Source organism: Bos javanicus, chromosome 12 (assembly GCF_032452875.1).
Source record: "Bos javanicus breed banteng chromosome 12, ARS-OSU_banteng_1.0, whole genome shotgun sequence".
In the NCBI taxonomy this organism is placed as follows: domain Eukaryota; kingdom Metazoa; phylum Chordata; class Mammalia; order Artiodactyla; family Bovidae; genus Bos; species Bos javanicus.
The window spans coordinates 26,694,094-26,720,549 of NC_083879.1; the positions used below are offsets into that span (position 1 = coordinate 26,694,094).

A 26,456-nucleotide genomic window follows, 5' to 3' on the forward strand; every position below is an offset into this window, starting at 1 on the left:
TGAAGGAAAGTAAGAGAGAGAGATTTTATGACTACATGTGAATAGTGCTACAATCCATACAGTGGAGCTTGAACTCCCTTTATCAACACTAAAATCCAATGTCTATCTAGCTAGGCCAAAGTAAGTTAGGTTGGAAGAAGAGTACTTAAATGCCACAGAAGATTGGGAAGGGTTGAACCAGTTCTAACTGGCACTTATTTGCCAGTTGAAAACAAATTCCAAATTCCCTCCTTTTTGAAATTTTCAAAGAATATCAGAGGAATTGCTTCTAAGTTCATCTTTCTCTCCAAATGTCTGTAAAAAAAAAAAATCTTAAACTATTGCTAATGGAAATGGATTTTTAGTCAGCAGGAATTCAGAGTGCTAAGTCATCATCAAAGTTGCCAGTAGGGTAAATAAATAACCACATAGATGAAAACAGGGTGTGATGTGTTAAATACATCTTTAGAAAACAATTTTAGTCATACTCTTAAAAATATTCTGCATCCATAAAATTCGTTACCTAAGAACCAGTTTTTAATTCTATCTTAACAGTGATGTGCTTTTTCCCCTCTTAAATAGGAAGTTAAGCAGCTTTACAGATATTCAGAATTAGAGCACATAGGAAATAAATGGATGTTTAAAAGTGGCCAATGGGCTCACTTATACTCCTGGGCAGGTAGGGTAAGAGTGCTCGAAATTATTCCTATTGGCCAAAGTCCATATATTCATGTTTAGTAATCTAGAGCTGAAGCACTACATAGATTCAAATATTCTCATAAAGGTTCATAGTCAACCTTTATGATTCTGAGATTTGAGGATTCTCTTACTCTGTAGTAATTTTTTATTCTTTAATACTTCCATAAAATTGGCCCCTAGTTTTTCTATCAAGTTTGTTCCTGAGAACATACAGATATTTAGTGCATTTACTTCTAAATACTTACAGCTACACTGTTTATATACATTTGTGTTATGGTGAGGATCTTATTGTAACTGGTTTACCTTAGTACATACTCTGCAGCCAGGAGAGGGAAACTTTTTGTGAGGTCTCTCCTTGGAAGATTTTTGGAGAAGCAGTGCATTAGGACTTCCCTATAGCTCAGATGGCAAAGAATCTGCCTGTAAGGCAGGAGACCTTGGTTTGATCCCTGGGTCAGCAAAATCCCCTGGACAAGGAAATGGCAACCCACTCCAGTATTCTTGCCTGGAGAATCCCATGGACAGAGGAGCCTGGTGGGCTACAGTCCATGGGGTTGCAGATTCGGACATGACTGAGTGACTAACATACACGGTGCATAAGAGGCTAAGAGCATAGGTTTGGGATTAAACAAGACTGCTAAGAGGAATGGAATGTAGGGTTTAAGAGCATGGGTCTTGAAGTCAGACTGCCTGGTTTCAGCCAAATTCCAGCTCTTCCAATTATGTGCTGTATGATCTTGCATATTTCATTTAGTCTGTTTGTGTCTTAGTCTCCTCAAATATAAATCGTAAATTAATCATAGTATTTGTCTTATAGAATTACTTTACACACAAAGTATTTAGAGCAATGTTTCAACACACTTAGAATGTAGTCAGTTGCTATTTATTATTGTAATTGTTATTATTAACAGTTTCACACTCCAGCTTCATCACATACCAATATGATCTTGTGTAATGGCTTAACCCTTCCGTTTGTCCATCTATAAGACGAAGATTATAAAGACCTGTTTCACAGGGTGGAAATTAATATTAGAGAAAATACAGAGCAGAGAACACAGAACTTGGACTATGTAAGTGCTTCAGTTCAGTTCAGTCGCTCAGTCGTGTCCGACTCTTTGTGACCCCATGAATCGCAGCATGCCAGGCCTCCCTGTCCATCACCAACTCCCAGAGTTCACTCAAACTCACGTCCATCGAGTCAGTGATGCCATCCAGCCATCTCATCCTCTGTCGTCCCCTTCTCCTCCTGCCCCCAATCCCTCCCAGCATCAGAGTCTTTTCCAATGAGTCAACTCTTCGCATGAGGTGGCCAAAGTACTGGAGTTTCAGCTTTAGCATCAGTCCTTCCAAAGAACACCCAGGACTGATCTCCTTTAGAATGGACTGGTTGGATGTCCTTGCAGTCCAAGGACTCTTAAGAGTCTTCTCCAACACCACAGTTCAAAAGCATCAATTCTTCGGCACTCAGCTTTCTTCACAGTCCAACTCTCACATCCATACATGACCACTGGAAAAGCCATAGCCTTAACTAGATGGACCTTTGTTGACAAAGTAATATCTCTGCTTTTTAATATGCTATCTAGGTTGGTCATAACTTTCCTTACAAGGAGTAAGCATCTTTTAATTTCATGGCTGCAGTGACCATCTGCAGTGATTTTGGAGCCCCCAAAAATAAAGTCTGACACTGTTTGCACTGTTTCCACATCTATTTCCCATGAAGTGATGGGACCAGATGCCATGATCTTAGTTTTCTGAATGTTGAGCTTGAAGCCAACTTTTTCACTCTCCTCTTTCACTTTCATCAAGAGGCTTTTGAGTTCCTCTTCACTTTCTGCCATAAGGGTGGTGTCATCTGCATATCTGAGGTTATTCATATTTCTCCCAGCAATCTTGATCCCAGCTTGTGCTTCTTCCAGCCCAGCGTTTCTCATGATATACTCTGCATATGTTAAATAAGCAGGGTGACAGTATGCAGCCTTGACATACTCCTTTTCCTATTTGGAACCAGTCTGTTGTTCCATGTCCAGTTCTAACTGTTGCTTCCTGACCTGCATACAGGTTTCTCAAGAGGCAGGTCAGGTGGTCTGGTATTCCCATCTCTTTCAGAATTTTCCACAGTTTACTGTGATCCACACAGTCAAAGGCTTTGGCAAAGTTAATAAAGCAGAAATAGATGTTTTTCTGGAACTCTCTTGCTTTTTCCATGTTCCAGCGGATGTTGGCAATTTGATCTCTGGTTCCTCTGCCTTTTCTAAAACCAGCTTCAACATCTGGAAATTTACGGTTCATGTATTGCTGAAATTTTGAGCATTACTTTACTAGCTTGTGAGATGAGTGCAGGTGTGGTAGTTTGAGCATTCTTTGGCATTGCCTTTCTTTGGGATTGGAATGAAAACTGACCTTTTCCAGTCCTGTGGCCACTGCTGAGTTTTCCAAATTTGATGGCGTATTGAGTGCAGCACTTTCACAGCATCATCTTTCAGAATTTGGAATAGCTCAACTGGAATTCTGTCACCTCTACTAGCTTTGTTCATAGTGATGCTTTCTAAGGCCTACTTGACTTCACATTCCAGAATGTCTGGCTCTAGGTGAATGGTCACACCATCGTGATTATCCAGGTCGTGAAGATCTTTTTTGTACAGTTCTTCTGTGTATTCTTGCCACCTCTTCTTAATATCTTCTGCTTCTGTTAGGTCCATACCATTTCTGTCCTTTATCGAGCCCATCTTTGCATGAAATGTTCCCTTGGTATCTCTAATTTTCTTGAAGAGCTCTATAGTCTTTCCTATTCTGTTGTTTTCCTCCTTTTCTTTGCATTGATCGCTGAGGAAAGCTTTCTTATCTCTCCTTGCTATTCTTTGGAATGCTTAGTGAGTGTATATACTCGTGCATCTAACTTCTTCAGTGGCTCCCTAACTACGAATGTGTGGCCTAATGTGTTTCTGAGATTCCTGACCAGTGAGTTTTCAGGATGAGACTGAATTTGAGCTTTACAAAGGGAAAGGTTCTTTATCAACTTTGAAAAATCAAGATATGGTTTTACTGTAGTTGAGGAGACTCTGAGAAAAACCCCTTTCCCTAAGCTAGTCAACCCCAGTCTGGCAAAGAAATCAGAATGCTGCTGAGGAAGAGGCTGGTAAGTAGACTGTGGAGAAGGTATATTCCTTTCTCTCCTGTAGTAAGTTTCACATGGAAAGTCATCGTGCCCTCAGACAATTGTTTAACTGTGATCATCAAGGACGGGACTCCACGGGGTCTCCTCCAAGTCCTTGAGACCCTTTAGGGCATCTCTGAAGCCAAAACATTTTTGTAACATGTTAAGAGATTATTTGCTTTTTTCACTCTCCATCATGTGTGTATAGTGGCATTTTCCAGAGTCTGCATGATATATGATGATGATATCATTCTGACAGTTAATAGGAATTTCCAATTAAGTATTTTGCATTTCAACATTTTCTCAGCTTTAATTTCTATTATAGTAAATATCAATAGATATAACTCAGTTTAAAAAGCTCTTTGAGGTCCTCAATAATTTTGAAAGTTGTAAGGGGTACTGAGACCAAACTGTCTGGGATGTTTACTCCAAGAGGGGACCATTTTATTTCAGAATGGGTCCATTCTCTAGCTTTGGTCTGGAGGTATTTTATGCCTACATACTCTCCTGCATCACTGATTCTTTACTTCTCTTTCCCCAGATTCTTATGAAGATAAGACTTGTAGTGTTCTGTTGAAACCTTCCTCTCCTATAAATTACAGTATAGGTGATTAATGCCATTTCCTCTGACCACAGTCATTTTTATGCCTTCCTGAAACTGCCCGTGTCATGTTAATTGAACTGCAGCCACATTCTGGTATTCCTGAATGGATCTTGAGTTCATTCTGTTCCTCAAATCATCACATATACAATCCACCTCTCAGGGTGGGCCATTTGGTTTATGTTCCTCAAACTTAGTCCCAAAGAACATCCTAGTCTTTCAATTTCTAGGTCTTTTTAGTGGAGCTTTCACCACTCTACCTGCTGTGCCTGCACATGTGTACTTAGTCGGGTCTGATTCTTTGTGACCCCATGGACTGTAGCCCATCAGGCTCCTCTGTCCATGTGATTCTCCAGGCAAGAATACTGGAGTGGGTTGCCATTCCCTTCTTCAGGGGATCATCCTGACCTAGGGATCAAATTTGCCAGGCAAGAATGCTTGAGTGGATTGCTGTTGCCTTCTCCAGGGGATCTTTCTGACCCAGGGGTTAAAATGACATCTCTTGCGGTCTCCTGCATTGTCAGGTGGATTTTTAACCACTGTGCCACCTGGGAAACCCAACAGTAAATGCTTAATAGGAAAAACAAATACGGGATTTGTTAAAATTGTTCCAAGTTAAATTTGGTGTTTGTTCTTTGCTATCATGTATTGATGTAATCACTAAAGCCTGGTAGAATTATTCACGCACATGAAATGACATCTGGAAAACAAAGCCATGTTACTATTCATTTTAACTGCTTATAGAAAGCTATTAAAGTGAATAATTTGAAGAGCTTGGAAGTATTTTAATACTGTATGAGGCAATCATGCAAATTAGTAGAAGCCTATAGGTCCTGGGTCAAATTGGATAAGGCCCGAAAGAAACTTGATTTTGAACAAATACAAATTTTAATAAATCTTAAAAATATTGTCTACATTTATTGACCATAGAGGCTTGCTTTAGTTACATGTCCTTGCCTCTAACAGTAAATTACAAAGACTAGTAAAATATAACAAGGCTCATGAATTCTGAATTTTATTTTTCTATACTGCTGCTGCTGTCACTTCAGTCATGTCTGACTCTGTGTGACCCCATAGATGGCAGCCCACCAGGATCCTCTGTCCCTGGGATTCTCTAGGCAAGAATACTGGAGTGGGTTGCCATTTTCTTCTCCAGTTTTTCTATACTGCCAAGTTTAAATACTTAATTGTGCACATGATCATATTTTATATTCAAATGAACTTTTTGGAATGCTATACTAGAGGTTTTCAGATTTTCTCATTTCAGCTCTGGTTATTAACTCTATACAAATCTCAATTTTTAAAAATTTAAAGTAGAAATAATAACCCCTTCCCTCATCAGATTAGGTGGTCATCGAATTATTCATAAAGTGTTGTAAACACTAGTGGCCTTCTTAAGGTCTCCCTGTGAGAGCATAGACTTAGATTTGGGTTTAAATCCTGGTTTAACCTTTGACTGGCTTATTGGCTATGTGGTTTTAGATCTACTAGTTTCTCTGAGCCTCAGCTACTTCACTGGTAATATGAGAATAAAATGCAACTCAGGAAAAAACTCTAGTTCCTCATAAATTTATCTGAAATAGTTTTGGGTTACTTACAGAGGTGCCACGGGTACCCCATGAAATGTTACTCTTACTTATCTGGGACTCCGCATTTCCCTCTTTTAATCTTTTCTTTCAAGGAGGCAATGTCTCTCATGGTTGCAGCAGATACTGATATATTATTATCTGTTCAGTTCAGTTCAGTCGCTCAGTCGTGTCCGACTCTTTGCGACCCCATGAATCACAGTACGCCAGGCCTCCCTGTCCATCACCAACTCCCGGAGTTCACTCAGACTCACGTCCATTGAGTCAGTGATGCCATCCAGCCATCTCATCCTCTGTTGTCCCCTTCTCCTCCTGCCCCCAATCCCTCCCAGCATCAGAGTCTTTTCCAATGAGTCAACTCTTCGCATGAGGTGGCCAAAGTACTGGAGTTTCAGCTTTAGCATCATTCCTTCCAAAGAAATCCCAGGTCTGATCTCCTTCAGAATGGACTGGTTGGATCTCCTTGCAGTCCAAGGGACTCTCAAGAGTCTTTTCCAACACCACAGTTCAAAAGCATCAATTCTTCAGTGCTCAGCTACTGAGTGACAAATTGCCTCAACATTTTGTGGACTAAACAGTAAACATTTAGTATCTCACGGAGTATATGGGTCAGGCATTCAGAGGTGGCTCAGCTGAATGCTTCTGGCTCAAGGTTCTTCATGAGGTTGCAATGGAGATGTTAGGTGGGGCTTCAATCATCCAAAGGCTTGAGTGGGGCTGAAGGGTCTGCTTCCACGATGGTTCATGTGCAGGGCTGGTGACAGGAGCCTCAGTTCAGTGGTGGGCTGAAGCTGGCTCATTATTGCTTTTAAAAACTAATTGTTAACATCTAAGAATTTTGCAAGCCAATTGTTAAACACAGGCATTAAAAATTAAACTTTGTAAAATGTATTTTTGAGAAATGTACTAAAAGTTAAGGTAATAAATCCTCAAAAGTACTCACTTACTCAATTTTTCCTTTATTGATGCCCTCGTGTTTCTTTAGGTCTTTTATATCTTTATGGAGGAAATAATATATTTCTGTGCCCTAAAGCACATATCAGTCTCATCCTATCTCTGAATTCAGTGACATTATGTTGGTTGCTTGAAATCAGTCATGGTGGAAGCATTTATATATAGATATCAGCAAGCACTACAAATAAAAACCTGGTTTATTGTATTATTGATTGTTTAGACTTTAGAAAGTATAATTTGTGCCCTGTACATCCTTTATAATGGTTAAATTATGTGTGTGTGTGTGTGTGTGTGTGTATGTGCACTCCATTGTATCTGACTCTTTATAGCTTCATGTACTGTGGCCTGCCAGGCTCCTCTGTCCGTGGATGTTTACAGACAAGAATACTGGAATGGGTTGCCACTTCCTACTCTAGGGGATCTTCCCGACTCAGGAACTGAACTTGTGAATCTTGCATCTGCTGCATTGGCAGGTGGATTCTTTACCACTAGTGTCACCTGGGAAGCCCATAGATATATGTATTATAATATATATGGTATATATATATAAAAATATATATATATATATATAATATGTATATATGGTATTGAGATATTATATATATATGGTATTGACAGTATATAGAGAATAAACAATCCGCCTGCAATGCAGGAGACCTGGGTTCGATCCCTGGGTTGGGAAGATCCCCTGAAGGAGGGCATGGTGACCCACTCTAGTATTCTTGCCTGGAGAATCCCCATGGACAGAGGAGCCTGGTGGGCTACAGTCCATGAGGTTGTAAATAGTCAGACACAACTGAGTGACTAAGTGCACACACAAACACACACATATATATACATATACATATAAATAAAATATATGAGTCAGGGAACATTGCGGACCACTTTGGAGGCCGACAGCTAGTCTGCCTTTTAGCCCCCAATGATTCATGTCTCTTCCATATGCAAAATGCACTCACACACCTCCCAGCACGCCCTCAGCTACAATTTCAGATTGAAGTCCAGAATCCCATCATCTAAATCATGCCCAGATATAGATGCACCTCCTCATGTATAGTTTTTGAAGTGTAACTCCTTGAGTACAATTGTGCTTTATCTGAATGTTTATGAACCTAAAGAGGCAAGTTTTTTTTCCCTCTAGCACACTGAACAGACAATGGTGAGAGATACATAAGGTAACTGCTAGAGAAACTCCTGTTTAAAAAGGTAGAAAACAGGAGGCACAGAAGTGCCAGTGGCCTGAAGCCTAACCGGGCACATTTTGGAAACTGCTAGATTAGAATGTGGTTGTACCTCTCTGTGGTTCATGGATCTGCCCTCCAGGCTCTAGTTTCTGCCCTCTGAGTCACTCATCACTTTCCATGAGAGGTAACTCAAGGTTTGCAGCTGAGTAGCTTTCAAGCCTGATCCCTGCAACTTGAATTTTGAAAGACTGAAACCTTTTCTTTTTCATTTTGTGCTGTTTCTGCCCCATTCAGTCCAGGGTAGCAGTGTTTCTGCCAAAATAATTGTTCTAAAAATTTTGTATGTTCCTTATTAGACAGGAAGCATGTCTGCAAATCTTTTTGAGATAAGTCCCTCTGTACCTCAGATTTCTGCTGAAATCGCTGAGGAAATCCACCCTAAAGTTTCTTAGAAGCTCTTCTGTGTGACTGAACAGTTCTTTGAGGCACCACATCAAATGTATAAGACGATATTTTCCTGGAAATGTCTTGGACTTCCCTGTTGCCTGGAAGCCATTTCTTAATTATAGCATTGTCAGTTACCTGGAGAGCCTAGGGATTTCTAAAGCCAGAAGGTCCTTTTTCCTTTTTGTTTGTCTTTCCTTTAGCGTATCTCTCACTATAAGTGGCAAGGAACTTCCAATGTATTAAACACCTGCATTGATATTGGTTAGGTCATCCCATTTTACATGGTACATTTTCTGCTTCCTATATAACCACGGAGAAGGCAATGGCATCCCACTCCAGTACTTTTGCCTGGAAAATCCCATGGATGGAGGAGCCTGGTAGGCTGCAGTCCATGGGGTCGCCAAGAGTCGGACACGACTGAGCGACTTCACTTTCACTTTTCACTTTCATGCTTTGGAGAAGGAAATGGCAACCCACTCCAGTGTTCTTGCCTGGAGAATCCCAGGGACGGGGGAGCCTGGTGGGCTGCCGTCTATGGGGTCACACAGAGTTGGACACGACTGAAGCGACTTAGCAGTAGCAATAGCAGTATATAACCACACAGGAAGCAGTGTCACTAAACTTGCTGATGCTGTATAGCAGTATCCCTTTAACTCCAGTTTCCAGTGACTTTTTTGTACATCTCCTTTCAGCTTCAGCCTTGACTCATACCTTCCTCAAAGGCATTCTGACTTTTACTTGTAGTCTGTTCAGCACACATGAGGCTCACACTAATACTCTCTCCGGAGTCTTTGCTGCTTCTGTCCACTGCCTTTTCCAAAGCCATTTCCATATTTTTAGTTATTTGTTACTCTGATGCTCCACTTCCAAGTACCATAGTAACACAATCAATAATATTATCTATTGCTATGTAATAAATTACTCTGAAACTTGGTTACTTAAACTAGTAAACATTTATCTTTTCACCATTTTTATGGTCAAGAATCCAGCTAGTTTGGGTAATTCTGGCTTGAGATCACTAATGAGGCTAAGGTTAAATTTTTGGCTTGGGATGAAGTCAACTGAAGGCTTGACTGGGGCTGGAAGATTTGCTTCCAAGATGGCTCACTTTATAGGGCTGTTGGCAGAAAGCCTCAATCTGTCACTGGCTTTTTGGCAGGAGCTCTGAGTTCCTCATCACATATCCTATCCATAGGGCTGTTTGAGTGTTCATGGCAGCTGACTTCTTACAGAGCAAATGAATCAAGAAAGAATAAAAAATATTAGAGCTGAAGTGTCTTATGATCTGTGAAACCAGTTGAATATTGTAGAAAAGTCAGTTAAAACACTGACTTCTACAATATTCAACTGGTTTCACAGATCAATTATATTTATTCTACATGGGAGGGATTATACAAGGGCATGGATACCAGGAGAGAGAGAACTTTGGAGGGGTACCTTGGAGGATGACTCTTACAGATACCCAAATCAGCATCTATGCCACAGATGTTCACTGACTATGTCTTTCCATTGAGACTTCCCATATTGATCAGAGCTCTATGCATCGGAGCTGCGCTAGGTGCCTGGGCTGAAGCTGAGGATTCTTGAAGTTGAGATTGTTGATGCTTCTTAGATAACACAATGTACATAAAGCACTCAGCACAGTGCCTAGAGCCAAATAAGTGCAGCAAAAATAATGTTTTTCTTGTCATTCCTATTTTATTGAAGATTCTGAGTCAATTCCTGACCCAGAAATACAACTAGTAGCTTCTGGCACAGATATGGAGGATAATATTGCCCTCTCCGTGCCCATTAAAATTGTAAGAAAAAAAACTCAGAGCTTTTGTTTCTACTTAACACCTCTCATAGTCCTTTGACTGAATCTCTGGTGAGTTGGGCCTGTGGACTATCAGAATAATGAACACTGTACTTCCCTTTAGTCCAATGACTGGCCTCTACCTTTGAATAAAATTTTAGCACCTCCCACTTCCTTTCCACTTTCCCTAAAAATTAATTGTTGTCACCACTTATTTCCAGCTGGTGTCTCTTCAAAGATTCCTGCAAGTAATCCCTAGGCGCTTCCCTCTAACTCCAGGCTTGCTGGTACATGCCCGAATCATGTTTGTGCTTGGGCTGGGACACTTTCCGCTGTCAGCAAAAGAAGCAGCTAGAAAATGGGGGTCAAGGCGAAAGCTAAGCTTAGGATAGAAAATTCTGAGTTATCTGAACAAGCAGTGTATATTCTCAAGCTAGGGAGCTGGTTCTTTTTTTTTCCTCATCTTTAGCTTACCTCCGAGTAATCATAACTAACCCCAAAACATGAATAATATCATTGTTGGATATCATTTTTTGATCACATTTGTTGAGGCAAAAGGTATTGCCTTGAAGTAGATTATCCTGTTTGATTTCTGATGAAAATTAGGATGAGAACCAGGGAAGTGTGGAATTGTTTGAAGACTTTGATGCTTGACATTAAAAAAAAAATTCTTTCTCAAAGCACAGTTGTTCAATCAAGGTAAAGGTTTTTGTTCAATGCATTACTTACAAGACAGGTCAGGTACATCTTTTCAGAGTTGTCTTGTCCTGTGTATGTCCCACCACTGAAAACTTGAGTAATACTGTTTTCTGAATGCATTGTGAAGCCCCACATGCAGACACCCTCTGAACTGGAATCATCTCCCAGGAAACAGATGGACACTGGCATTTCAAATATAGTAACGGTGGCCACATAGAATACAGATTATGGAGATAAAAGCCACCATTATTTAAATACTAAAATAATAAATTATTTCATAAAGCAACCTAGACTAGCTACAATGGGGTAATATTAGAGGAAATTAATTGTTATGATGAAATTTGACACAAGGACCATGATTTATTATTTGGCCTAATAATTTTAGGTGATTTATGTCCAATAAGCCAGGGGTTTATCAACTCTTTACATTGGCTCTCTGGAGGGAGTATGTGAGGTGGACTGGGGCATAAAGCCTTGAAGTCCTAGGGGAAGTGGGTGAATAGTAGAATTTCAGGAAAAGTTGGGGAGAAATCACGAGGCTAAGAAACGGAGTCTAGAGCTCTATGATGAAGTTATAGAGGGAAAAGAAAAGCTGGGCAGAAACAGGTATATAAAAGCTGTAGGCATGTAGAAATGATAAGTGGTGATGGATGCCTTATTTAACTTGCTGGTCTGCATAGATTCATTTGTTTATCCATTGACTCACTCATTCACTTGTTCTTGCCGAACTTTTTCTGCACAGCTGCTCTGTGTCAGATACTGAGCAAGTTCTGCAGAGCCAGTCCCACTACTTCAGGCTTCCACCTTGACTAATATCTGTCAAGCCTAGTTCAAGGTATTGCTCATTCATACAATCAATACCTTATATACCAAATAAAACAGCCCGCAGCCATCCCTCAACAGCAAAGTGTGTGTGCTTTTGAACTTCAACACACAGTAGAGACACACACAGAGAAAGAGAGGGTGCTTCAGATCCATTCCTTTTAAAAGTCAGGCTTCAGGTAGTCCAGCCTATTTCATTCCTCAAAGGCAAAAGGATGTGTGAAGGCAAAGAAAAAGAGGATAGAACTCTGAAAACATGACCTGGGGGGGTTACGTTAAACCAGCTGTAGCAGAGGAAGCGTGGCTGATCTTTGCTCTTGAGGGGACAGAGCTGATTTTCAGCCTGTACCTCTCAGATGATTTTCACTGCTGACATGGTTGCAGGTTCTCTGTCAAAGGCAGATGGCTTGCTGGAATACATTTTACTTTCTACATACCTTTCACTAGCATTAGCAGCCCTGTGGGTGTGCCTCCTACTTCTGCTTTTCTCACCCCAGAGGAGTGCAGTAACAGGTGCTCCCAAGCAGTCTGTTTTTCTTCTTGGCAATATATGACTTTATTAAAGATTGTATAAAAAAGGCAATAGGGAGGCAGAATCGAAGTCATAATTTGGCATAGCCACTATACTAAAGCAGACATGAATCTTGCTTAAATATTTTCCAAAAGTAAAAGGAAATATGAGAACAATTCAAGCCCTCCAGCCCTCATTCTGTTTAGAAAGGGAGCTGCAACCCTGGCGATAGAGGGAGCCTGCAGGCAGAAACAGCCCTGAAGTCTCACACCTACGCTGTGGGGGACGATGAGCTGCAGCCCTTGGAAATTGTCATTGTTACAAAATGACAGCATGCAAATTAGAAAAAGAAAAACTATTTAAAATGTATTGCAGCTAATATTCTTTGGGTTTGTGTTTTAGTATTGTTATATTTTGAAATGCATGGAAAAGTTTCTCTATTTTGAGTGTCAGTTTTGCTACTAAGCTAATTATCCTTTAATTGACACCTTAATAGTATTAGAGAAGCCTTAAAGGGCTGTCCAGGGTGGAGAAAGCACAGCTTGTAACTATTCTGCAAATCTGAGTATCTAACCACCCACACTTTATAACCATACACTTTATTTAATCATACTTTTCTTTTTCAGAAAGGTACTTAATTTGAACTCAAGCAGCTGAAACAGTTTCATTATTTTAGATAAAGTTTGGTCTCTTTTCTTTTGTTTTTAATTACCTTGTTGAACATTATGCAAGTTAGTGTATCAAAAACAGTATTGGTCTCTATGTATATGAGACAAAGTGATTATCTCTAAACTTGAAATAATTGAGCATTTTGAAAGAATTGCTGTGCATTTAATTATATTTTACATTAATCAGTAAAATAAACTGTGAAGTTTTCTGTACAAATCTCACACTAATTATTTGATAAGGTTGAGGAAATCTTGACCCAGGTGAAAATTGGAGTCAAATATCTGCCTACAGTGATTATATTAAAAGAAGGAGGGAAAAAAAAATCCCAACATTTTAGGATGTAAGGCTTGGAGGACTTCACGGTTGCTTAATTTTGCTTTTTTTTTTTTTTTCCAGATAGAAATGTACCTTAGGCAAACACAACTTGTTTTTGGTAATTTTTCTGCATTGGTTTTCTATGATTAAATGTTATTCTCCAGCTATTTCAGCTAATTATCATTGTCTCCCCAAAGGCTGATGAAACCAGGAATTTGAGCAGAATTAGGCTAATTTTACTCCATGGCTTATTAGGCATCCACATGCATGTGTTACTGTCCTAAGTACTGTATCAAGCAAGTTAAATAGCTATTATCCCTGCCTTCCACATGGTCCTTGCCGAAGATTTACCAGGGCAACCTGGCGAAGTGCAGGAGAGTATAAGCAGCTATACACCCCTTTCCATGTAGCCTATGCAGGGAGAGTCAAGGTGTGAAGAGAACGTACCTCGTAAAAACTGAGGAAATATTGACACTGTTCATCTCTTTGAGTCAACTCCACTTTGAATCATCTCAGTTCTTTGTGTGGGAGCATAGGTTGGTACACGGGCTGTTTGGAAGGAGGTGGACCGAGAGAATTGTCACTGCTGTCATTTCATCTGCAGCAGGATTATCCACATTTTAGCCTCTTGTCTCTAGGCTCCTGCTGAGCTCTGATGTTTATTTCAGGTAGCATGCATCCTCTATTCTCTTTCTTTGTGGTATCTATTCTGTGTATTGGGGAATGATGAAAATACTTTTTGAAGGGAATAAGTAACTTTGCTTTTTTTCATTTTGAGTGGCACCCGTTGTTGCCTTGTATGTGGTGAGTCATCAGAAATTCACAGTCCTCAGAGCAAACACATTTAGAATACAGAAAAATGAATTGAAGGCCTATATTTTGTTTAATCACTTTTTGAAGTGTCTACATTAGTAAATTTAACTATCTTCCCAGTCCAAATTATAGTGTTTATGGATATCAAACATCCTGAATGGAAAGAACTCAATAATAACCTAAGTAAAATTTTTGAAGTGATCTGTGGCTCTTCCCCTGGATCAGCAGGTCCTTCTTCAGAGTTTTGAATTTAATTGGCTTGGGTAAAGTCCAGGCATCATTAGGTTTTTAAAATTCCCACAGGGATTCTGATACAGAGCCAAGTTGAGAACTACTTTAGAAGAGTAACTAGATCAGACATTCAGAATATAGAAGACCAGAACAAATAAATACATTTTCTGTTACCCTGATTAGTAGGAGAAGTCTGAGAAAGATTTGCTTATTATATTTTTTAAATTCCATTAAAATTACTATGTAATAAACTTCTCGCACTCCTAAACTGATTATCTGTTGTATGTGATTTCATTTTGTTATGCTTAAAACAATGTAGCAAAATTAAAGGAATTAAAAATAAAAATTTAAATCATGTTATAATTATATTACCTGTAAAAAGTCAGTACCAAAATCAGATTGATTATATTCTTTGCAGCCAAAGATGGAGAAGCTCAATTTGGTCAGAAAATCAAGACCGGGAGCGGACAGTGGCTTAGATCATGAACTCCTTATTGCCAAATTCAGAATTAAATTGAAGAAAGCAGGGAAAACCACTAGACCATTCAGGTATGACCTAAATCAAATCCCTAAGTATTATATAGTGTAAGTGACAAATAGATTCAAGGGATTAGATCTGACACACAGAGTGCCTGAAGAACTATGGACAGAGGTTCATGACACCATACAGGAGGAGGGATCAAGACCATCCCCAAGAAAAAGAAATGCAGAAAGGCAAAATGGTTGTCTGAGGAGGCCTTACAAATAGCTGTGAAAAGAAGAGTAGTGAAAGGCGAGGAAGAAGAGGAAGGATATACCCGTTTGAATGCAGAGTTACAAAGAATAGCAAGGAAACATAAGAAAGCCTTCCTTAGTGATCAATGCAAAGAAATGGAGGAAAACAACAGAATGGGAAAGACTAGAGAGCTTGTCAAGAAAATCAGAGATGCCAAGGGAACATTTCATGCACAATGGGCACAATAAAGGACAGAAATGGTATGGACCTAACAGAAGCAGAAGATATTAAGAAGAGGTTGGCAAGAATACACAGAAGAACTATACAAAAAAAATCTTCATGGCACAAATAACCACGATGGTGTAATCACTCTCCTAGAATCAGACATCCTGGAATGTGAAGTCAAGTGGGCCTATCACTATGAACAAAGCTAGTGGAAGTGATGGAATTCCAGTTGAGCTATTTCAAATCCTAAAAGATGATGCTGTGGAAGTGCTGCACTCAATATGCCAGCAAACTTGGAAAACTCAGCAGTGGCCACAGGACTGGAAAAGGTCAGTTTTCATTCCAATCCCAAAAAAAGGCAATGCCAAAGAATGCTTAAACTATTGCACGATTGCACTCATCTCATACGCCAGCAAAGTAATGCTCAAAATTCTCAAGCCAGGCTTCAGCAGGACATGACCGTGAACTTCCAGATGTTCAAGCTGGATTCTGAAAAGGCAGAGGAACCAGAGATCAAATTGCCACCATCCACCGGATCATCGAAAAAGCAAGAGTGTTCCAGAAAAATACCTACTTCTGCTGTATTGACTATAAGCCTTTGACTGTGTGGATCACAACAAACTCTGGATTAAAGAGATGGAAATACCATACCACCTGACCTGCTTCCTGAGAAATCTGTATGCAGGTCAAGAATCAACAGTTAGGACTGGACATGGAACAACAGACTGGTTCCAAATGGGGAAAGGAGTATGTCAACACTGTATATTGTCACCTGCTTATTTAACTTTTATGCAGAGTACATCATGAGAAATTCTGGGCTGGATGAAGCATAAGCTGAAATGAAGATTACCAAAGAAATATCAATAGCCTCAGATATGCAGATGACACCACCCTTATGGCAGAAAGAGAAGAGGAATTAAAGAAACTCTTGATGAAAGTGAAAGAGGAGAATGAAAAAGTTGGCTTAAAACTCAATATTCCAAAAACCAAGATCATGGCACCCAGTCCCATCACTCATGGCAAATATATGGGGAAACAATGAAACAGTGACAGACTTTATTTTTCTGGACTCCAAAATCCCTGCAGATGATGACTGCTGCCATTAAGTTAAAAGACACTTGCTCCTTTGAAGAAAAGTTGTGACCAACCTAGATAGCATATTAAAAGCAGAGATATTACTTTGCCAACAAAGTCCATCTAGTCAAAGCTATGGTTTTTCCAGTAGTCATGTATGTATTTGTGAGTTGGACTATAAAGAAAGCGGAGCACCAAAGAATTGATGCTTTTGAACTGTGGTGTTGGAGAAGACTCTTGAAAGTCCCTTGGACTTCAAGGAGATCCAACCAGTCCATCCTAATTGGTCCTGAATATTCATTGGAAGGACGGATGCTGAAGCTCAAACTCCAATACTCTGGCCAAGGTTGGATGGAAAAGGTTGAAGGTGGGAGGAGAAAGGGACGGCAGAGGATGAGATGGTTGGATGGCATCACCGACTCAATGGACATGAGTTTGAATAAGCTCCAGCAGTCGGTTATGACCAAGGAGGTCTGGTGTGCTGCAGTCCATGGAGTTGCAAAAAGTCAGACACAACTGAGCGACTGATATGAACTGAACTGAAGAAGTCAAGCCTTTTTCTTTACTCCTGATTCCCTTATATAGGTGTCATCATATGCGAACTACACTTATGTATTCACTTTGCTGCTTAAATCAAAAGATGTGTTTTGTTTTCCTCATCAGTATGTTTATTACATTCTATTGTAATCATTTATTTACTTCTCAGTTTCCTGTAATAGACTATCAGAGTTTCATGAGACCAAATAAACTTTTTCTTGCTCACTCTTAAGTTCATAAGGCTTCACACATCCCTGGTGCACGTAGTGGATAATATTTGTTAAATAAACTATTTTTCCTCCATATGATTCATAATAAATGAGTTAAGTCAATTAAAGTGCTCAGAATAGGGCCTAGAACATGAAAAAGTGCACAATAAATGTTGGCTGTTTTTTCGTCTTAATGAATTGTAATTCTGCATAATATTCTCAAAGTATTGTTTCTTGAACATTTCTTTGCTTTTGTATATTTGGGGTCTTCCCAATTTTTCCAACATTGTAAATCAGATTAGATGATTATTTTCATGCATTTAGTTTATTTCTTCTTTCTGATTATTTTCTAGGATAACTTTTTCAGAAGTGGAATAACTAGATCAATGAATAGATCGTTTTTATAATTTTGAAAAATGGTTGCCATGTTACTTTAAAAATACTTATTATGGAAAAATTTCAAATATATGAAAAGTAAATGGGACAGGATAATGCACCCCTATGCATCAAGCATCCAGCATCAATGGCTATCAGCTTTCTACGATTGTTTCATCTATGGCTTACCCTAGTTCCCCATTGAGAGCTATACTCCAGTTTGTTTATCCAGTTACTGTTTGATGGACACTTGAACTACTTCAGTTCGGCTGTTATGAGTAAAATTTTGGTAATCAATCATGTAAAACTTTTCATTTTGATAATGTATTTTCATTTTTCTAGTGTGGAATTTTGAGTTGTGCATTTAAGAAAACTCTTTGGTTGATAAGAAACTATACAGTCTTTTCCGAAGTGGTTAAACTGTCTCATAGTCTCATCAGCAGTGTATGAAAGTTCCAGTTGCTCTATATCCTCAACAATGCTTGCAGTTGTCAGACATTTTCAATATTAGCCATTCTAGTGACTGTATTGCTATTTCATGGTTTCATTTGCAACTCTCTGATGATGATGATCTTGAATATCTTTTCATGTTCCTTTTGGTCATTTGTTTGTCCTTTTTGTAAAGTAATTATTCTGATCTTTTTCCCCTTTATCTTGAATTTTTGGCCTTTGTATTATTGTTGTTGTTTAGTTGCTCAGTTGTGTCCAACTCTTTGCGACCTTGTGGACTTCAGCATGCCAGGCTTCCCTGTCCTTCACTATCTCCCGGAGCTTGCTCAGACTCCTGTCCATTAAGTCAATGATGCCATCAAAGTTTCTCGTCCTCTGTCATCCACTTCTCCTGCCTTCTATCTTTTGCAGCATCAGAGTCTTTGCCAGTGAGTTGGCTCTTTGCATCAGGTGGTCAAAGTATTGGAGCTTCAGCTTCAGCATCAGTCATTCCAATAACATTCAGGACTGATTTCCTTTAGGATTGACTGGGTTGATCTTGCAGTCCAAGGGATTCTCAAGAGTCTTCAACACAACAATTCAAAAACATCAATTCTTCCGTGCCCAGCCTTCTTTATGATCCAACTCTCACATTCATACATAACTACTAGTGAAACCATAGCTTTGATTATATGGGCCTTTGTTGACAGAGTAATGTCTCTGCTTTTTAATATGCTGTCTAGGTTTGTATTATGGGATTTGTTAAATATTCTATATGTGTAGCCTTTGTTGGAAATATGTACTGAGGATATTTTCTTCTGGTCTTGTGTCTCCTTGTCACTTTGTTACCAATGTCTTTTGAAGGTCAGAAGTTTTTAATTTTGATAAGATCCAATTTACCGAAGTATTTTGTGCTTTATATTTTTTGTGTCCTAAGAAGTTCTGTGATGCAAAAGTTGCATGAATTTTCTCCTGTATTCTCTTCTAGAAGCTTTATAGTTTGGGGATTTATGTTTTAGTCTAGAACCATTTAGAAATAATTCTTGTGTGCTGTGAGTAAGCATTGTTCTTCTTTTTAAAATATATGTATCTAGTTGTTCCACTACTATATATTGAAAAGATTCTTCATTCCCTTTGGCACTTTTGTTGATAATCAACTCACCATGTATGGGTTAATGTATTTGAATGTGCATTTATTTATGAACGGAATAGTTTTATGAACCTTCCCTTGCATCACCTAGATCAGCAACTCTCACCATTTTGTTATTCTTATTTCGTTTTTGCTTCCTTCTTCTACTACTGTTTATTATTTTTGATAGTCTTTTTTTGAGATAAAACGTTCATACATTTCTTTTAAGTGTTTTATAGTTTTAACTTTAATGTTAGGTCTACTGTGTGTGCATGCATGCTCAGTTATGTCTGACTCTTTGAGACTCTATGGACTGTAACCTGCCAGGCTCCTCTGTCCATGGGATTTCCAGGGAAGAACACTGGAGTGGGTTGCCATTTCCTTCTCCAGGAGATCTTCTTGACTCAGGGACCCAACCCATGTTCCTCGTGTCTCCTGCATTTGCAGGCAGGTTCTTTACCCAGAGAAGCACATACATATGGGTACCAACAGCATCTGTGTAGGAGTATTTCTGAGAACCACACCAGCAAAATTTCCATCATTTTCCTCTCATAGCATCATATATGGCCCTGGAGACTTTGGCTGCTGTTTTGCCACTCATTTCTTTACTTCAGTACTTTTGCTATCCTGAGATAGCAAAGCCTTTCTTGTTATTATGGAGACAGTTGAAATTATTCAGCATTTAGTTGGTTAATATTCGGCTTTTTGATGTGATACATATACAGATAAATGATAATATATTTGATCTGTATATTTAAGACGTCTTGTCAATGAGTTGTAAGTGATTCTAAATTCATGATGGTTTTTAATGGCTCTTAGATATCCAAAGCTAAATATGGAGCATTAAAATTTACAGGAATCTGTTGTACAGGCAGCTAAACTAGATATTTGTGAAATTGTTAGCTTTCTACTTGGTGTGAGACTTGACCTAGCAGCTTTCATCATGAACTCAACTTCTCTAGTGGACAACAGGAAGCACCTTTGATTGTGCAGGTCTCTATAGGAATTTCTGAGTTCGCTTTGAATGAGACCGAAAATAGAATGTTGTGTTGCTGTGAATAAACAAGGCAACTGTAGCACTTCTTCTGAAGCAATATCCATTTAAAGGAGACTGTCATGTGCACAAGTGAGCATTCAGCTAGAGTTGCTCTATATTTTTATCTTTTTAGACTTATTCAGATTTCTGAAATGTGGGAACTGAAGTGGAAAACATTTCTTGATAGGCTTACCTGCATTTCTAAGTGTCTGAAACATCTGAAGTAACCTCAAAAACTGTTAAAGCATATGAAATTGCTTTATAAATAGTACTGTTCTATACAAATTTTAATTATTAATATTACCACAAAAATTAATCTCCATTGATTATAGTTGAAGATAAATTATGCCTGTTTCATTTAATAAATGAAACAATTTGACTTAAGAGTTGCTAAGAATGAAATAGTTGGTGAAAATATAGTTCAGAATAAACCAGTCCAGAATCGATACTTGAGATACACATATTTATTTTATTAATGGATATAACTAAACAGAGAAACTTTAAATAGGTTTAATCAAAACATGGTCTCACGAGAGCAGGTATGAGAGGTTGTCCAGGAATAATGTCTGTCGGGCCATGTGAGTTAGCTCAGCAAGCAAAAGAAGAAACAGAATAAGAATCCAGTTTAGAAGAATGACCTATACGTTGTGAGTTTCATGTGAATTCCATTTTCCTCCTTGATTGTAAACTTGACACTGCTGTTTCACTGCTGGTTGAGGTAAATTACTACCACAGAGGTCAATGTTAACAAATGCACTCCTGGTATTTTTCTCAGTTCTCGTATCTAGAGCATGGATGTGTGCTCAAGTCGCTAAGTCATGTCTGAGTCTTTTTGGCCCTGTGGACTGTAGCCCAGCAGGCTTCTTTGTCTATGGGATTTACCAGGCAAGAATACTGGAGTGAGTTGCCATTTCATTCTCCAGGGGATCTTCCCAACCCAGGGATTGAACCCATATCTCCTGTACTGCTGGTGGATTCTTTACCACTGAGCCATGTGGGAAGCCCATGGCTAGAATAGACATTTCTATTTCTCACGGAGCCTACATTCAGACTTCTAAATCTTCTAACCTCCCTACTTCAAGAACCCACTATAAATGGGTTAGCTTTGGCATATAAGATAGAAGTTTTTTTGTTTTGTTTTGTTTTAGGTAACTCTCTAAGGCAGTGTTTTCTAATATTTATTTTATGAAATATTATTTGTATAGGATGTTAAAAGTTATTATGGGTAAAAAAGGATTCTATGGACAAAAAATTTGGGTGACTTTGGGTTAAACCATGGTAAATAGGACTCAAGACTTCTCGGAAACTTTCATAAAATAATGTGTATTTTTGTACACCTAGAGAGGGTGATGGAATTTAATTAAGTAATTTGAATAATCCTAACTTTCCCCCAACAAAGTTTCCTGCAGATCCAGAGTTTCTAAAATATTCATTGTGGGAAAACCCATTTAAAGTTTTATTGACTGACTGTATAGAGCTTCTCCATCTTTGGCTGCAAAGAATATAATCAATCTGATTTCGGTATTGATTCGGACATCTGGTGGTGTCCCTGTGTAGAGTCCTTTTGTGTTGTTGGAAGAGGGTGTTTCCTATGACCGGTGTGTTTTCTTGGTGAAACTGTATTACTCTTTGCAGTGCTTCATTGTGTATTCCTCTGTCAAATTTGCCTGTTACTCCAGGTATTTCTTGACTTCCTTCTTTTGCATTCCAGTCCCCTATGATGAAAAGGACATCTCTTTTGGGTGTTAGTTCTAGAAGGTCTTGTAGGTCTTCATAGAACTGTTCAACTTCAGCTTCTTTAGCATACTGGTTGGGGCACAGACTTGGATCCCTCTGATATTGAATGGTTTGCCTTGGAAAAGAACAGAGATCATTCTGTTGTCTTTGAGATTGCATGCAATTACAGCATTTCAGACTCTTCTGTTGACTCTGACTGCTACTCTATTTCTTCTAAGGGATTCTTGCCCACAGCTGCAGATATAATGGTCATCTGAGTTAAATTCACCCATTCCAGTCCATTTTAGCTCACTGATTCCTAAAATGTTGATGTTCATTCTTGCCATCTCCTGTTTGACCACTTCCAATTTGCCTTGATTCATGGACCTAACATTCCAGGTTCCTATGCAATATTGCTCTTTACAGCATCAAACTTTACTTCCATTACCAGTCATATCCACAACTGGGTGTTGATTTTGCTTTCGCTCCATCTCTTCAGTCTTTCTGGAGTTATTTCTCCACTGATCTCCCGTAGCATATTGGGCACCTACTGACCTGGGGAGTTCATCTTTCAGTGCCCTGTCTTTTTTTCTTTTCATACTGTTCATGGGGTTCTCAAGCCAAGAATACTGAAGTGGTTTCCCATTCCCTTCTCTTAAAATGATTTTAGTTTAACATCATTTACAAGCAGTTGTGCTTTTTAGTTAAGCTGAAATGATATAGAAATTAGTACTAGAAAGTGGTACTAGAGGAAAAGAACCTTAGAAAATGTGGTGAGGAAGTCTCTAAAATGTAAACCTTATCTTATGTGTCACATATTTCTGAAAACCAGATCCAGAGACTAATTCAATGGGTGACAGAATTGCAATTTATCTGTAGGTGATGATCGACAGTGGCATGGCAGTGACCCTAGTGGACTATTTTATGTGGCACACCCTTCCCACCAAGGGCTTCCCTTGTGGCTCAGCTGGTAAATAATCCTCCTGCAATGAGGGATTCTGGGTCAGGAAGATCCCCTGGATAAGGGGAAGTCTACCCACTCCACTATTGTGGCCTGGAGAATTCCATGCATTGTATAATTAGTGCGGTTGCAGAGCGTCAGATGTGGCTGAACGACTTTCTTTTACTTTCCCTACCAAATGAAAAGAAAATAGTAATTCTTAACTTACATACTTAGTGGGGCACCGTTTGCCGGATTCCTATGTAATTTTCTAACCACCATGTTTGAAAATAAGATTTAGAGATCATTTTACCTGTAATAAACCTTGAAAAATATATACATCTATAAAATTCCAAAAAAGATAATGTCTAAGGTCAGGGGGAAACTATATGTCATAAAGGACTTTAGGCGATTGGATGAACAACTCAGCTTGCCATACTGAAGATGTGACCAATACAGGGGAGCCTTGGACACTGAATGCAAAACTGTAAGTGACAAACCAAGTGAGCTTAATAAATGGATTTTGATGATAAAGTTCAATCTAAGGGTTATATTGGAAACATTTAATGACTCTAAGTAATATTTAAAAGTGAACAAGGTAAAGCGTGGTGTGCTTTATAATGGAAAAGACATGGGGTTTGTTGGAGCCAATCTTGGCTCCAACATTTATTAGCTGTGTAATTTTTGACAAGGTACTTAGTTCCTTCACTGTAAAAATGGAAATAAACCTACCTTGCAGGGTTTTTCGGAGAACGCAATGGCACCCCACTCTAGTACTCTTGCCTGGAAAATTCCATGGACAGAGGAGCCTGGTGGGCTGCAGTCCATGGGGTCGCGAAGAGTCGGACACGACTGAGCGACTTCACTTTCACTTTTCACTTTCATGCATTGGAGAAGGAAATGGCAACCCACTCCAGTGTTCTTGCCTGGAGAATCCCAGGGATGGGGGAGACTGGTGGGCTGCCATCTGTGGGGTCACACAGAGTCGGACACGACTGAAGTGACTTACCTTGCAGGGTTTTTAAAGAAGATTAAATGAGGTAAAATCTGAAACTGCAGATGGTAGGTGCCATAGCATTTCTCTCCCAAAATGATTGCTCAGTTTTCTTCCTAGGTATTATTTTAGGCAATTAGGGAAGAAACTTAAACCTTTAGGCTAATCAGCTAAATCAGTGCTTCTCAAACCTTAAAATGCATTTGATTTACCTAGGATCTTGTTAAAATGTAGATTGCGCTTCAGGAAGTCTGAGGAAGGGCCTGAAATTCTGCATTTCTAACACACTCCAAGGTGATGTCAACACTGCATTCTGCAGACCTCTTTGAGTAGCAAAGACCCAAACCATGGCAACTTCCGTTATGACACAGTGAAATTGTCCTTGGTATGAAAATTAATAAACAGAAACCACATTTAAAATGGAGTTGGGAAGCCAGAAGGGGAAGCTCTCATAAACTAAGAGAACAATTTAAGACCCTTCAGGAAAAGAAGAATATCTTCATCTCCAGTGGGAAGGAGGTTACTGCTATTACCACTCAGCAGTAGAAAAAGAAAACTTCCTCCTTGCCCAGCAACAGCCAAGACAATGAGAGCCTGTTACAACTCAACCAATGAAAAGCTATTACACTTTGAACTCCCAGTGTCCTCCAATGGGCTTTTTGTTTATAATATTAAGCCTCTCCCAAATCCCCTTACCCATTATAAAAGAAAGAGTCCTTTTTTCTCCAGACTTGTCTGTGATTTGCCATAAATTACATTTTCTAGTCCTTGTTATTCCCTAATAAATCCATTTTGCTGGTATAAGTAGTGTCTCTTTTGTTGTTTTAAGTCAAAATTTGGTAAAGACTTGGTGCAACAGGAATGGACTGGCTCCAGTTCAGATCAGATCTTGCAGTATAGTCTGTTTGACTATTTGGCTATTATTTTGATCACTATATAATATCTTATCCTTTGGGTGAAATGATGAGTACTTGATTAAATGGGTCAGAAAGTCATCCAAAATTTAAACAGACACTATATGTAAACTGTATGTAAATCTTAGCTCTCAGTAAAAAAACTGAAACAAAGAAATAATCTTGTGATATTCTCTGCCACTCAAATCAACTTTACCTGGTTTATTGGGGGTGGGCGGGGTTAAAATAAAGAATTATGCAGTCAAGCTGAGGTTCTTTTGTTTTTTGTCCTTTGGTAGTGATGCAATCAAGACATTTATAAAGTATCAGTTTACAAAGACCCAGTTTTAGTTGAGACTCAGTAATTTTGCATTGCAATCTTTTTATTTAATTTTTTTCAAGGGCTGAGTTGCAGAACACTGGTAATACCAACTAATTTCATGGTTCCTGATTGAACATAAGGCTTTAATTCAATTGTGGACATTTAAAAGATATTTTAAACAGCAAGCACAGTGCAAATTCTTCATATTCATCCAGAAATGAGACATTGTTATTTATAATAGCTGCAAAAAGATTTGCAATCACCTAGTCATTAGGTTTTTAAAAAATCTATCACACTGGAGGAGAAGACTTAATTCATGCAATGTAGGAAGAAAAAGATTACTGTGAATTGAATTTTTAGAGGGCAGAGATTACTAAGAGGAAACCACAACCCTGACTGTGAAATAATCATCTTAAAACTATGAGAGGCACGCAAACTCTATAAATACGAATGGATTGATGATTTCATGAATCTTTATGATTTTTATTTATAATCCTTTAAACTTTCATCTTCTACCTACATTTTGTCCTGGAAAAAAAATTAAAGTAAAAGTGATATTTAAAAAGATAGCTAAGGACCAATTTCCAAATGTATTCAACAAAAAAGATATATATATATAGACACACAGTAAATTGCCTATCTGTGGGCCTACAGTTGTCTGACAAGCACATACCTCAGCCATGCAAGTGTAAGCAGAAACCCTCCATTTCATCACTCAACTTTTTCTAAATAATAAATATGAAGCTTCTCATAGGTAGCAAACTTTGTGTGTGCATGTGTGCTCATTTGCTCAGTTGTGTCTGAGTCTTGGCAACCCTGTGGACTATAGTCTGCCAGGTTCCTCTGTCCTTGGGATTATTCAGGCAAGAATACTGGGGTGGGTTGCCATTTCCTCCTCCAGGGGATCTTTCTGACCCAAGGATCAAACCCATATGTCCTGCATGGCAAGTGGATTCTTTACCTCTGAGCCATTGGGGAAGCCCTAAGGCCAGCATTCTCTTTTAGTTCTGTTGTGGAGGTCTTGATGTCAATTTAACTTTCAATTACCTTTAAAAGTAAAGTTTAAAAATAAAATAAAATTAGAAAAAAAAAAAGAAATTGGTACTTAGATGTGTAATGTAATAAAACTGAGAATGCATGTTGTATCATCAAAAAAAAAAAAAAATTCTAGCTTCAAATAAGGAAGTAATGTTAAACCTTTTGGTTTTGAAAGGAAGTCTTTAAATAACCCACCAACAGAAAAGTGTTTTGCAGTTTAAAAAAATAAGCCTAATGAAAATAGAGCTTTAAACATTTTATTAATAATGGTGACATGATTCCAGTTTTGAATTCTTAATGCAGTTTTTCACTGTGCATTCAGCACTGTGTAAAAGCCAAGCAGCATCCAGTTCATTCAGTTCCTA

At 38.7% G+C, this 26,456-nt stretch overlaps 1 long non-coding RNA gene across 18 annotated transcripts in view; it reads left to right on the forward strand.

Moving 5' to 3' along the window:
• LOC133258319 (uncharacterized) overlaps positions 1 to 26,456 on the forward strand; it is a 594,951-nt gene that overhangs the window by 116,689 nt on the left and 451,806 nt on the right. The window contains exon 5 of one of the 18 annotated variants that reach the window (XR_009739940.1): positions 14,878 to 15,008. The exons of the other annotated variants lie outside the window; for them this stretch is intronic. This is a non-coding gene — a long non-coding RNA (uncharacterized LOC133258319). The remainder of the gene's footprint in view (positions 1 to 14,877; positions 15,009 to 26,456) is intronic. 18 annotated transcript variants of the gene reach the window in all.